This window comes from Homalodisca vitripennis, chromosome X, assembly GCF_021130785.1.
Source record: "Homalodisca vitripennis isolate AUS2020 chromosome X, UT_GWSS_2.1, whole genome shotgun sequence".
NCBI lineage: Eukaryota > Metazoa > Arthropoda > Insecta > Hemiptera > Cicadellidae > Homalodisca > Homalodisca vitripennis.
In genome coordinates this window covers 8,335,868-8,351,391 of record NC_060215.1, presented here as the reverse complement: position 1 = coordinate 8,351,391, position 15,524 = coordinate 8,335,868, and the positions used below count along the sequence as shown (strand labels likewise).

General features: G+C 33.9%; 1 protein-coding gene across 2 annotated transcripts in view; it reads right to left on the bottom strand.

The window, feature by feature from the left end:
- LOC124368646 (T-box transcription factor TBX1-B-like) overlaps nucleotides 1–12,121 on the bottom strand; it is a 54,985-nt gene extending 42,864 nt beyond the window's left edge. For both annotated transcript variants that reach the window (XR_006922980.1, XM_046825887.1), the window contains exon 1: nucleotides 11,840–12,121. The gene's annotated coding sequence lies outside the window, so the exon portion shown is untranslated. The remainder of the gene's footprint in view (nucleotides 1–11,839) is intronic.
- Between the last annotated feature and the right edge of the window lie 3,403 nt (nucleotides 12,122–15,524).

Below are 15,524 nucleotides of genomic sequence, written 5' to 3'. Positions count from 1 at the left end.
CTCAAAAACAAGTACATATACTTAAATCCAATGTCTTAAACTTTTCCTCGCGGTACGTATGCTCGGAGTGGGACTGTGCGCTATGCTGGCAGACTCCATACTGAAAGAAGTGTAGAGCTTAAAATTCCTTGAAACACGCCTTGATTCACATAGAATAATCACATTGACCAACTTTGCGTCAAATTATCTTTAAACATTTATATTTTGAGGTTTAGGTTTTTTTATTTCCACCCCCCACCCCCCCCCCCAAACTCAAGGGACTGGAAAATGTCATTTCTGTCTGTCTGTCTGTCTGTCCGTCTACCTGTCACTCTGTCAGCATGATATCTCGGAAACGAACTAACCTTTAGACTTTAAATTGTGGACGAAGCTGCATCACTGTGTTCGATGATGGTGCAAGCTACTCCATCGGATTTGGTTCAGCGTTAATAAACGTTTTTACATTGTTCTTATAAACAAACTGAGTACAATCATATGAGATTTAGCCTAACTAACCCAACACAAACGACATCATCTCTTGGACTATGTGAGCAGACTTTTATTCATAGAGTTGACTTTGCAGTTTTGATGCAAGCTGAACTAGAAATTCTATTTTGTGACGAAAATTGTTTTCAATTCTGAATTGTACAATTGAATTTTAAGATTTTTTAAAGATTATGGTCACTCCATATATTGTCATCTTTCTATTATTAATTTTGTTTCATATTTATCGTCCTCCCATACAGTAAAAGATTCTACTAGAGCTTATGAGTTAGCTTTGAAAGTGAGGCTTGTGCTATCGGCAAACTGAATAAGATTACCGTTACGTATAAATTCTTAGCATCATCTGCGTAATGCAAAAATCGATTAGGTTCAAGGACTGAACCCTGTGGGACTCCATATTTTAACTAGGTTTATCGGGATAATTTTCCCGAAATCTGAACTTGCTGACTACAATCAGATAATTGAAATGCAGCCAATTCAAAGGAACTCCGCTAATTTTATAACTATACAACTTATCAAGTAGAATTGCATGGTCTACTGTATCAAAAGCGTTTGACATGTCCAGCTCTATCATCTGCTACATGCCTTCAGCTTAAAATTCAATTAGTGTATTAATTCCGTCAACTGTACGTCAATAGTGTTCTGTTTTTATCCAGAAGATTTACTTATTTAAAAATAATTGATCAGGTATGGCAAATAGATATAGGTCTATTGTTTATTGATTTTGATAAATCACCGATTTTAAAAAGAGTTATAATATAGTTAGTTTCACTTTAGATGGAAATAACCCTTCAGCAAAAGACAGATTTAGAGCTGCTGGAAGTGGATTCAAAAATGTACCAGCCACACAGAGGTACCGTTAACAACTACTGCAGACCTTTTTGTTTAGGAAGTTTTTATGACCGCATCAACATTGCTTGTGGTCACAGGGTACAAAGCAGGACCACTGTTTACCTAGTTCATCAGCACTTCCCACAATAATATTGTGAAGTACTCGGCCAGATTATTGTATGTATTGTTTCCTCCTGTCAGTTCATATTTTTGTTGATGGGACTTTATTTTTCTCATTTATAAATTGTCATGCAGTTTTAGAAATATTATCTGTGTTGTACATTTTTCGATCACGTGTAAGATATTGCACGTTTTATTATGTTATGATAAATTTTCTTTTAAGGTTTATAAAATGCAAGGTCATCGTTATATTTCGGACCGCTTGGGTTTTTGTCGGTCCGTTTGAATGTTCACTGGGTACTAAAATTCCGTTTGTTATCCTATTATTTCTTTTTGTTTTTTGATTAATTTTTATACTCTTCAATGTAGTTGAAATATACAGGGTATCCCACGAGTAACCCGACAATTTTCTCAGGTGGTTCTCTCTTATCAAAATAATGAAAAAGGTCTTATAAACATATGTCCGGAAACGCTTTGTTAGCGAGCTACCGCTAGCGAAAGATTTCGCCCGAGTTTCTAGGAAAAGACGGAAATAAGCCGAAAATTAGGCTAAATCTTTCGCTAGCCGTAGCTCGCCAACAAAGCGTTTCCGGATATATGTTTATAAGACCTTTTATAATTTATCAATAATTTTTCATATAGTTCACTCTTCAGTCTAGTGAAGCTTCTACTGAACTCATAAAGTGTATTGTTAAGGTAGTAAATAATATAACGACAATTTATTCTAACCAAAATTTTATTAAGCGAATTTGAAAGAATATACAAATTAATTATGATAACTTTTAAATACACACTCCAAACATGAGTATATTACTTTATGAGTAATACAGCACACTGTAAGAGTACGGCACACCAGATGTCGTGTTGTGTAGGCTTTGCTGAAGTTGTATGCTAAGTTTTAATATATAGTTAATTTCATTTTTGAGATGCATAGTGGACAGAGACAGGAAAGAATTACTTTAACCCCCCCCCCCTCGGAAGACAAAAGAGGAATTGTGTCATCCTAGTTGGTGAGAGGCTTAAATGACGATCAGCTACATCCCATAGATAGACATTCTTGTTCACTAACGCTCAGCCAAATCCCTTATAATCCCATATGTTTGCACTCGGTTTCTTTACGAATGTATTTATTCCGCGATGTAAAAACATTCACTAACACTCATCTAAATCGTATGGAGTACCATCATCAAACTCTGATGTCGCCTATATAGAATTAAAGCTACATGCAAATTCTCAAGTCTACAGGTCATTTTGTTCTCGATATATCGTGCGGACAGACAAATATAAATGAAATCTTTCCAGCTTGAAGAGTGACAGTCTTCGCTAACGCGGTGAATAAATTACTAATAGATGTTCCATTATATACCATACACTTACCAGTCACATGTGTAGTTGTAATAAATGACTTAAATAGCTCATTTGCAAGGCCCAAATATTTTAGTACCAAACATTGGCCTATAGATAAAAATTATATGTTACAAATATTAAGAAATAAGACAATTACAGACACTGGCTAATTTCTTATACCGACAACTATTACTATGCTCAATAAAGTGTCAAACCGACAGGATAAACAAATTGTTGCAAATTATTAAGACGTAATAATGGTCTCGTGTATAAAATTCGTGCTTTTGAATGATGCAATTATGTTATTAACATTTACAAAGACAACGTACTGAAAGACAGATAGTCGATTAATTTTTCTCGCAGCTCTAGTTTAGATTTCGAATCAATCATTGACAACTCTTCTTGAAGATATCATGTCAACACTTCGTCAAAACAAACCCGTGAGTCATACGCGTATAGTGAGTTACAGGCCATGACTCACTGTGACTCACCGTGAACTCACTGTCCGCCACTTAATAAGTCCGTTTTACCTGGCCGTAATGGTCAGCATAGCCGTAAGCACAACTGACACAGATCGTCTATGGCTGCTCTGTGTGAGGTGTCAAACGTAGACGAAACTTCTTAAGAGGTCACGAAATCTCTGTGTATGGTACAGTTCTATATTTAGTCCGTCGATCTTAAAAACACCTACGAGAATAAATCTTTCATTTTGATTTATTAATAAATTTAGTAAAATTTTAAATTCTTACAAATATATTTTAGTGTTTCCTGTGGGTGATCAACATAAACCAAAATAACTTGTGTAGTTCTATTCTCTAGTGAAGACTTTTATTCCAGAAAATTCAAAGTCCTTATCAGAGCAGAAATTTTAAATTAATAGATTCGTATTTCAGTTATCATTTCAGAAATAGGACAATACCTCTAACATTGAATTTATTCCTGCTGAAAGAACCTCCAAAAACGTAATTTCTGAAACACGCAGCAACTCTATAGCAAACACGCAGCAACTCTATAGCAAACACGCAGCAACTCTATAGCAAATCCGTGTCGTAATAATTAAATTGTTTTTATATATTTTATCATTTCCCATCATATTGTTATATAAGGGATTTGGACCTGTAATTGCAGATTTAAAAATGGATTTTTGTTAATAAGCCATTTTCAAATAATTACATTTTATCTGTTTTGGTTACATACTAATCTGGATAACAACTGTCATAGTATACTATCGAGCTGCCATTTAACTCTTACTCGTATGTAGTATCGATAAGCATGGATTTCACAACGCTTGCATCTGTACTAGTACCGAGTGGTTTTCGTGCGTATGCTCTCTCTCATCAGCATTTGAAAGATATTTTTTATAGATTTAGATTTTGAGAAAGACTTACACGTTGTTTGTCTCAATTTTAAACTATATAAATATGATGATTTATTATAACGGGAATGTACCAGGTATGTTGTAGTAAGCTATTAACACTGACGATTGCGAACTATTAACTGTCCACCGATTGTTACTTCTTAGGTTGCAAACAACTCAATTTCAAGATGAACCAAAATGTATAATTCATTTGTAGTTTCAAATACTTTTCGTTACAGTAAAAAAAGTTGACTTCCGGTTCTGTACTAAAAGATTGAGTAATTGTTTCTACAATAATTGTGTCCATCTCTCACTATAAGCAGTTGATTAAATATCTTTCATAAAACAATGTGTTATAAGTATGGAAACGTTCTTAATATATATGCTTGAATGTATCAAAGCATGAATACACTCAGTTGTGTCCATCCAGTAATATTTATAAGTATAATATGAATATTTTCTTTTGGAGTTAGTCATGCTTCAATGCAGTACAACGGTTATCATGAGATAACCAGATCAAGCAACGTGGAGCGTGGCTGCTGCTTGGATGGGTGACCGCTGAGCGATCCTGTCCTTGCAAGCAGCCCGCCTGCCCGGCCGTTGGTGGTGGTTCGGGAGTCACCTTTAAGCCGTTTGTCCCCAGATTAAGTGTTATAGAAGACTTCTTAGTTCTAACTTCGCCTGGTAAAATAAGACACTTTTACTTTACTTTATACTTGGGTGAGGTACCCGTTAGTTACGGATATAATCACGACCAAGTTTAACGTATCCAATGAGTAACGGTCCTCTCACAACTGTAACTTTTGATTTTTTGAGAGTGTCATAGTAATTTGTTTTTGAAAAATGCAACATTTTACAATAGTAAAAGACAAGCAGTGAGTTAAGAACGGCCTAATTAATGTAAAGAACCTACGGTGAAAATATTCCGTAAGATCCTTGATCGTGGATCTTATAATTATTAAGTATTGTAAAAAGTGAAAATTTATACTCTCATCATATTACAAAATGCTCTTTAAATCTACGTATTTTAAAAATAAAATAATAATTGAATTCAATTAAATTAAAATAATTGCATATATATTCTTTATTGTTGTTCTTTATCGACCGTGCGAACAATGATGTGTTATTTGTGGAATAACTACATATTAACAAAATACTGAGCAGTTTGCAATTCGGAGCTATCAAAAATGTACATAATTATTTAGTAATCAGTTTTTAACCGGGAGAGTGAGCATTATTATTTTATTCACAGACAATCAGCAAGTTGGCTAAATACTGAGCAGTTTGCAATTCATAGCTCTCAAAAATAGACATAATTATTTACTAATCAGTTTTTAACTGGGAGAGTGAGGATTATTATTTTTTTTCTCGGACAAGCGGCATGTTGGCTAAACATTTAACAGTTTACAATTCGGAGCTCTCAAAAATGGACATAATTATTTAGTAATCAGTTTGTAACTAGGCGAGTGAACATTATTATTTCTTTCTCGGACAAGCGGCATGTTGGCTAAACATTTAACAGTTTACAATTCGGAGCTCTCAAAAATGGACATAATTATTTAGTAATCATTTTGTAACTGGGCGAGATTTTTTCACTGACAAGCGGCATGTTGGCTAAACATTTTACAGTTTACAATTCGGAGCTCTCAAAAATGGACATAATTATTTAGTAATCATTTTGTAACTGGGCGAGATTTTTTCACTGACAAGCGGCATGTTGGCTAAACATTTTACAGTTTACAATTCGGAGCTCTCAAAAATGGACATAATTATTTAGTAATCAGTTTGTAACTGGGCGAGTGAACATTATTATTTCTTTCTCGGACAAGCGGCATGTTGGCTAAACATTTAACAGTTTACAATTCGGAGCTCTCAAAAATGGACATAATTATTTAGTAATCAGTTTGTAACTAGGCGAGTGAACATTATTATTTCTTTCTCGGACAAGCGGCATGTTGGCTAAACATTTAACAGTTTACAATTCGGAGCTCTCAAAAATGGACATAATTATTTAGTAATCAGTTTTTAACTGGGAGAGTGAGGATTATTATTTTTTTTCTCGGACAAGCGGCATGTTGGCTAAACATTTAACAGTTTACAATTCGGAGCTCTCAAAAATGGACATAATTATTTAGTAATCAGTTTGTAACTGGGCGAGTGAACATTATTATTTCTTTCTCGGACAAGCGGCATGTTGGCTAAACATTTAACAGTTTACAATTCGGAGCTCTCAAAAATGGACATAATTATTTAGTAATCAGTTTGTAACTGGGCGAGTGAACATTATTATTTCTTTCTCGGACAAGCGGCATGTTGGCTAAACATTTAACAGTTTACAATTCGGAGCTCTCAAAAATGGACATAATTATTTAGTAATCAGTTTTTAACTGGGAGAGTGAGGATTATTATTTTTTTTCTCGGACAAGCGGCATGTTGGCTAAACATTTAACAGTTTACAATTCGGAGCTCTCAAAAATGGACATAATTATTTAGTAATCAGTTTGTAACTGGGCGAGTGAACATTATTATTTCTTTCTCGGACAAGCGGCATGTTGGCTAAACATTTAACAGTTTACAATTCGGAGCTCTCAAAAATGGACATAATTATTTAGTAATCAGTTTTTAACTGGGAGAGTGAGGATTATTATTTTTTTTCTCGGACAAGCGGCATGTTGGCTAAACATTTAACAGTTTACAATTCGGAGCTCTCAAAAATGGACATAATTATTTAGTAATCAGTTTGTAACTGGGCGAGTGAACATTATTATTTCTTTCTCGGACAAGCGGCATGTTGGCTAAACATTTAACAGTTTACAATTCGGAGCTCTCAAAAATGGACATAATTATTTAGTAATCAGTTTGTAACTGGGCGAGTGAACATTATTATTTCTTTCTCGGACAAGCGGCATGTTGGCTAAACATTTAACAGTTTACAATTCGGAGCTCTCAAAAATGGACATAATTATTTAGTAATCAGTTTGTAACTGGGCGAGTGAACATTATTATTTCTTTCTCGGACAAGCGGCATGTTGGCTAAACATTTAACAGTTTACAATTCGGAGCTCTCAAAAATGGACATAATTATTTAGTAATCAGTTTGTAACTGGGCGAGATTTTTTCACTGACAAGCGGCATGTTGGCTAAACATTTAACAGTTTACAATTCGGAGCTCTCAAAAATGGACATAATTATTTAGTAATCAGTTTTTAACTGGGAGAGTGAGGATTATTATTTTTTTTCTCGGACAAGCGGCATGTTGGCTAAACATTTAACAGTTTACAATTCGGAGCTCTCAAAAATGGACATAATTATTTAGTAATCAGTTTGTAACTGGGCGAGTGAACATTATTATTTCTTTCTCGGACAAGCGGCATGTTGGCTAAACATTTAACAGTTTACAATTCGGAGCTCTCAAAAATGGACATAATTATTTAGTAATCATTTTGAAACTGGGCGAGATTTTTTCACTGACAAGCGGCATGTTGGCTAAACATTTAACAGTTTACAATTCGGAGCTCTCAAAAATGGACATAATTATTTAGTAATCAGTTTGTAACTGGGCGAGTGAACATTATTATTTCTTTCTCGGACAAGCGGCATGTTGGCTAAACATTTAACAGTTTACAATTCGGAGCTCTCAAAAATGGACATAATTATTTAGTAATCAGTTTTTAACTGGGAGAGTGAGGATTATTATTTTTTTCTCGGACAAGCGGCATGTTGGCTAAACATTTAACAGTTTACAATTCGGAGCTCTCAAAAATGGACATAATTATTTAGTAATCAGTTTGTAACTGGGCGAGTGAACATTATTATTTCTTTCTCGGACAAGCGGCATGTTGGCTAAACATTTAACAGTTTACAATTCGGAGCTCTGAAAATGGACATAATTATTTAGTAATCAGTTTGTAACTGGGCGAGTGAACATTATTATTTTTTTCACGGACAAGCGGCATGTTGGCTAAAAATTGAGCAGTTTGCAATTCGGGACTCTCAAAATTTTACATAATTACTTACTAATCAGTGTGTAACTGGGAGAGTGAGCATTATTATATGTTTTACGGACAAGCGGCATGTTGGCTAAATAATTTACGTTTTTCAGATCAGACAGTCTCAAAATCACTTAGTCATTCCTCTTTTTGTTTCTATGCGGGCCGAGCAAGCATTATCTTTTGTACAGGAACAAGCGACATGAAATAAAAAACTGTTTTTAAATTCCTATAGTTTTTTTACAAGTAGCCTTTAACGATTTTAATTATTTAGACATTTTATTTCTCGGTTCGGCAGCCAGGAGATCTCGTAATTAATTAATTAAATAAACATGTTTTTTTTTCAGGGCCGACCAAGCAACATTAAACCGTTGAAGCAGTTTCGAGCGAAACATAAAATTTGGTCTTACTGTACTCAATATTTATAGTCACGGCAAATATGGAAATTGTGTTGTTTATTCAAATTTCTATCCACTTTTTATAATGTCTAAGTAACTCGGAACTATTTTTTAAGAGTTCTTATTTGATTTGATCAGATGTTCTTTCTTTCGTGTGTTGAAAATCTTAAATTTTTATGAAATAGGATGCTGTACGATCTTACACATTCAGTGTTAATAGTTGAGAACACTCTCCGCGTGTGTACAAATACTATACAGTTATATTCGAAGTAAATAAAAGACTAAGTTGAGAGACTCGATACAGTCTTTATACAACAATAATTTATTTAGACATTGGTTAACATAATTATATTGAAAATAATAGATAATTTATGAACAATGCACAATGCCGAAAATAAATCTAAATAGAATAAAAAGAGTATGAGGTCGCACGCATGTTGATTTTTCTTAGAATAACTTAAGACATTGTAGTAAGGTAAACCAAGGAGACATAAGTCATATGGACTGGACTATATTTTTAAAATATTCCTTTTGTTCAGTCTTTACTGAAAGTTTCTTTTTGTGAACGTTACATGAAAATAGTTTATCGTCTTAACTTGTATCACCTCGGGAAATCAAATCTTCCCATCTATGCCAACTATACAAATAATTGTTAGTTCAAATTGTAAATGAATTGGAATATAATCCGTTTATTCATCGTTGGTCAATACCTAACGTTATTAAGTTGATACTTGTACTGGACATTGTAGTTCATGTGTTTAAAACCATCCTCATTCGCTTGGACGAAGAAACCTCGGAACAATTCGGCGGCCGCTTACTATGAACTTATCGTCGATTAGTCAGACGGTAGTCAGAGTAGTAGTAGTATAGCACAACACAGTAGTATAGCTGCATATCAACATATATAGATAAACTCTTCAATTGATAACGCAACAATACTTAAATGATCATTATGGATCGATTAAGGTGGATAAAGTATTAAACTACGAGAATATTTATGTAGCTTATCGTTTCTACATAAAACAAACCTAGTCTTACATTTGTATTAATTTCGAATATTTATCTTGATTTGCAAAGACAGGCTCAATGTTATAAACACATTGAAGATTATTTAAAACTGAAAAATTAACAATAAAAAAAATCATCCATCATTTTATTTTGTCTTATCTTTACTGTACAAGTCTTCAAACAAGAAATACGAGTAGCTGCAATTCGATATCCCGACGTCACTTACCAATTTTAATTCCTTCCTTTCAACCTTCACTTAACCAAATTCCACTTTAAAACTGCAGAAGGCTTTACTATAATATACTTCTAAGTACATATCAAAATTATTTAAATTTCCTTTATTAATTAAAGAGCAAAATAAACTGTGTGTCAAAATATTTACAAAAACTGTTGAAAACCGTTGTCAACATACGAGTATCTCTACTAACTGAATATTGTGTGGTAGTTAAATGGATGTGTTAGTTTCATTATAATCCATCTTTATATTCGTAATCTTAAATGTATAATATTCAAATATTTGTTTAAGAGCTCTGGGTTTTAGTCCATAAAATGGAATTTGTTCCATTTCAAAAGTTTTAAATGTAAAACATTTCTACGCTGTTGTCATGGTTTTACAAAGGACGGTAGCGTATATACCTATTTCTAACGGAACAAGGGACAGATGAGGTTTTAACAGAATAGGAATATTCAACCTCAACCTCTCTTGGATGCTGCCCAAAAGAACACATTTTATTGGTTTGCGTTTACAGTTTTGAACCATTCTCGAAGCAAGTGTCACGTTCGGTATAATATAAACAAAATACAATTATGCCCTGAAACGGCTTGATATACTCGTGGTTATGGAATGACAATGACTACAACTGTAGTATACAAAATACAATTATGCCCTGAAACGGCTTGATATACTCGTGGTTACGGAATGACAATGACTACAACTGTAGTATACAAAATACAATTATGCCCTGAAACGGCTTGATATACTCGTGGTTACGGAATGACAATGACTACAACTGTAGTATACAAAATACAATTATGCCCTGAAACGGCTTGATATACTCGTGGTTACGGAATGACAATGACTACAACTGTAGAGTATACAAAATACAATTATGCCCTGAAACGGCTTGATATACTCGTGGTTATGGAATGACAATGACTACAACTGTAGTATACAAAATACAATTATGCCCTGAAACGGCTTGATATACTCGTGGTTACGGAATGACAATGACTACAACTGTAGTATACAAAATACAAACTGTAGTTTCCAAATTACCACTCAGCGTACATAGTCAAGTTTTTTATGAAAATAACTTTGTTTATTTTTATTAATTAAAAATACACTCTTCCTAGAATACTCAATGGATTGTAAAAATTGTGCCTTAGTAAGAATTTTGAAAAGCTCGTTTTAAAATAAAATAAAATATTTACTGTTTTTTATTTACTGTTATTACAATGTTGTACTTGTTTATTATCATAATGAGCGTTTGCTTCAAAAAGTAATAGAGAAATCTCAAAAGTACCAAAAATTATGCTTAACAATAAAACTTGCAATTTCTATAATGCTAATGTGATAAATTTAATGTTCTGGCAAAGCTGAAGAAGTTTCTGGCTCTTCTCTGTCAGAGCGGATAATTTCGACGGATACTTTTTAACAAGTGTACTCAATACTAACTGACTATTGTCAATACCAATCAATAAAACAATCTTTATTGTCGTTAAAAATTAAAAATTGTACGACATGCGTCACTAAAACTAATAACTATAATTTGCAAACATATAAATAATATATTTGTACAATTATTATGATAATAGAGAAAATCCAGATATTATTTACAGTCGTAGTTGCACTCGTTAAGGAAAATATGCTTGTCAGTTATCGAGAGGAGGCCAAGCTGAAATATTACATAAAATAATTAAATGTTTTAATTACACATAATTACTGTAATATAACACGATAGCATCGACCAGCTGACAACTATTTCATATCAACTGAGAAAATAAGATTAACTACGAACAACTATTAATGAATCCATAACTGATTTTAGTGCAACAAACGTTTATTGTTCTTGTGATGTTTAATCGGAGGTTTTATCCAATACGACCGGAATAAAAGAAATAAGTATTTTTACTCGACTTTCGGACAAATGAGGCGGCTAAAAGTAACTTGAGAATAAATTGTACACACGCCTCGGTAGTAGACTACGCGTCTAGAGTCGAGATCCGCAAACAGTTCAGTTCTCTATGAATAGCAACAGCGAGAGAAGGTATAATATTTGGTGAGAAAATCTAATGTCAATTTGCACCTTGTAGAGCGTTGAGAGCAGAGGTGAGCTGCTCGAGCAGGCTGGAGGTGCGGTCGCCGGCGGATCGATGTTTTTCACACTACCGTTCACTTGTCAGGCGTATCGTTCTGTCACTCGCGACTCACTATCACTACTGCCGCACCACCACCGAGGTGTGAACATTTCGCTCGCTTTTTACTTTTTTCGATCCCCTAGAAGCGGAATGGAGCCTTTCGAGCCAATGGATGCTGCGAGGCTCCGCCTCCAGGAGCCGATTGGTCGAGAGAACCGCCCCTCGCGACTGACAGACACCCGACCGCCAGTCGCCTCCACCACTGTCCGCTGCCCACTCGGCGGTTTCGTTACTTATAGTCACGCTCCCATTCCGTCGACTTTTACGACAGTTTCTAACTGCGCTCCTCAGAAAACTGTTACACCCGACTTCGCACTTTTCGTGTTTCTGTGTAGTGAATTTTATATATCGTTAACAAAAATAGTGTCACAATCACCGTATCGAGCAGAATCAGTAATCTCTTCCGGACGTTGCTATAAACTATACGTGATTACAATAGGTCGTTCTGCAATTGTTTATATCGTTTACCGAATCAGTGTCAAATCACCGTATCGAGCAGAATCAGTAATCTCTTCCGGACGTTGCTATAAACTATACGTGATTACAATAGGTCGTTCTGCAATTGTTTATATCGTTTACCGAATCAGTGTCAAATCACCGTATCGAGCAAAATCAGTAATCTCTTCCGGACGTTGCTATAAACTATACGTGATTACAATAGGTCGTTCTGCAATTGTTTATATCGTTTACCGAATCAGTGTCAAATCACCGTATCGAGCAGAATCAGTAATCTCTTCCGGACGTTGCTATAAACTATACGTGATTACAATAGGTCGTTCTGCAATTGTTTATATCGTTTACCGAATCAGTGTCAAATCACCGTATCGAGCAGAATCAGTAATCTCTTCCGGACGTTGCTATAAACTATACGTGATTACAATAGGTCGTTCTGCAATTGTTTATATCGTTTACCGAATCAGTGTCAAATCACCGTATCGAGCAGAATCAGTAATCTCTTCCGGACGTTGCTATAAACTATACGTGATTACAATAGGTCGTTCTGCAATTGTTTATATCGTTTACCGAATCAGTGTCAAATCACCGTATCGAGCAAAATCAGTAATCTCTTCCGGACGTTGCTATAAACTATACGTGATTACAATAGGTCGTTCTGCAATTGTTTATATCGTTTACCGAATCAGTGTCAAATCACCGTATCGAGCAAAATCAGTAATCTCTTCCGGACGTTGCTATAAACTATACGTGATTACAATAGGTCGTTCTGCAATTGTTTATATCGTTTACCGAATCAGTGTCAAATCACCGTATCGAGCAAAATCAGTAATCTCTTCCGGACGTTGCTATAAACTATACGTGATTACAATAGGTCGTTCTGCAATTGTTTATATCGTTTACCGAATCAGTGTCAAATCACCGTATCGAGCAGAATCAGTAATCTCTTCCGGACGTTGCTAAAAATGTATACTTCATTACAATAAGCCGACAAATCACCTTGTTTACGAATTTGAAAGGCAATTCGTTATATAAATGAGTTTTTTTTTTATTTCGTGTTAGCAGATTAGTTTCACACGATGAGGTGAATTGCTAAATTAAGATATACGCGATGAGTTGAGCTGTGGACTTGCCTTACAAATGTACACCTTGATAAATCTCCCACCGAATGTTTCACGGGATCGGATTAAAATCCATCGCAAACCTTTCGATGTTTTAAGAAAATATTTACTTTTAACAATAACCGACACAGGTAATGTGTAGCTGTGTAATGTGTAACAGTGTAATGTGTAGATCATGTACATTTATACATGGTCACGTACTCGAGCCACAATCTTTTACACGTAGGCTAAACGCGGGGTTTTCTCTGTAAAATTTCAAACCACAATAAAATTAATGTTTTGAATCGATTCGACCCGTGATATTAAAGGTAAGTTATTAAATAAAATGTGAATCGCAATGAGTGTAGTCAAACTAACTTGCCGAACTTGAGAGACATAACATTATATATAAGTATAGTACCTATATACAGTATAGTATAATACGTTTTATATATAGTTTTCAGCGATCTTGTGTTTTTCTTCCAATCAGAGACATTAGAAAGCAATCTTTATTGCAGTTATTGTAATACTGATTTCGTGAATTTATTTTTTATAATTATAACATTACAGTAAATGTTTTGCAAGGTTAACTGTTTGCCTAATTCTGATCTGAAAACACCACTTTGGCCCCAAAACGTTGGCATGTGGGTTGCAGATAAATATTGTTGAATGTAGATTATAATATTTAGTCTATTACTATGGGAGACGATTTTATAAATATTTCGTAAAACACTTGTAAATACAAACAACTTACGTAATCTAATAGTTTTATATAGATGTTATTGTTTGTTATTATACGAGATGAGAGGTCAAGAAATACCGAACACTACATAAATAATGTATTTGTTACTTATCTAAACTCTACCTACATTAGACATTTAGATATTAATTTTTTATATAGTTATTCGAAATTACAGTGATCCAAAGTTGAACATAGTATTTTTAACTAATCATTTGAAGTTGGCATACATTTTTTTAAACTTGTCACAACTATTTTTTTATACGACTATAGGGAAAAACGTTCTAGAACATCTCCTAGCACACTGTCTGCTAAGCGCTGGGAGATGTTTATGAAATGTAGCTACCATTAATTCATTGTCTTCTAGTTTGAGTAGTTTGTGATATATGGTTTTTAATTAGTATTAATTAATTTATGGCTTAAGGCAAAGAGATATTCTGCATCCCTCCTTGTGAGACAGCATAACAAATAACTGAATTTTAAATACAGTATTTACATTTTTCATGTCTATATATGGTGTACTTTACTGTTTTTCTACAAAACCAACTCCTGAGAACTGTTTAAAAATATTTTCATACTTTTTAAGTAGCCAACATAGTATGAAAAATTCACAGATCTGGTGTTCGATTATCGTGTTTTTTTTCAAATTCAAATAAATATAATGTACTTTATAATCCATTTCAAAGGTCTATGTAAACCAAACACCTTGGTGAAAACAACATTTTATTATTTAAAATTACGGGTGAAAAACTGTGAATAGTATTTTATGTATTAAACCATATTGACTGCAGTTATGAATATTAAAATTGTTTATTTCCATATTTACTTTCACAATACACTCACGTTTATTTTGATGTCCAAAGTGATAATTTTCTAAAAAGATCTCCTAGTGATCCAAACCCAATCTTTTAAAATTCAAAATTAACATACAGCTTAATATTTCAAATTCTAACATAAAGCACTAGGCTTGTAATTTTGTTCGTTACCTGCAAATCAGAAAACGTCTGTCCTTTAACTTTTTCTTTTTAGGTACAACAGTATTAACGTGACAATAAAAAACGTGTGCAGCATTTACATTAACACATTTTCAAATACTAGCTCGATATAATGCACTTAGTTTTAATAAATTAAGCCAAAGTTGTTGAAAAGTAACACACAAATAACTAATATAAAATATATTTTGCATTTTATACCGTTACTTTTATTAATCCAGTGTACGTACTCAGATAATAACCCTAGTTTGAGTTTTAACGTCTGTTTTATGATTTATAATAAAACCAT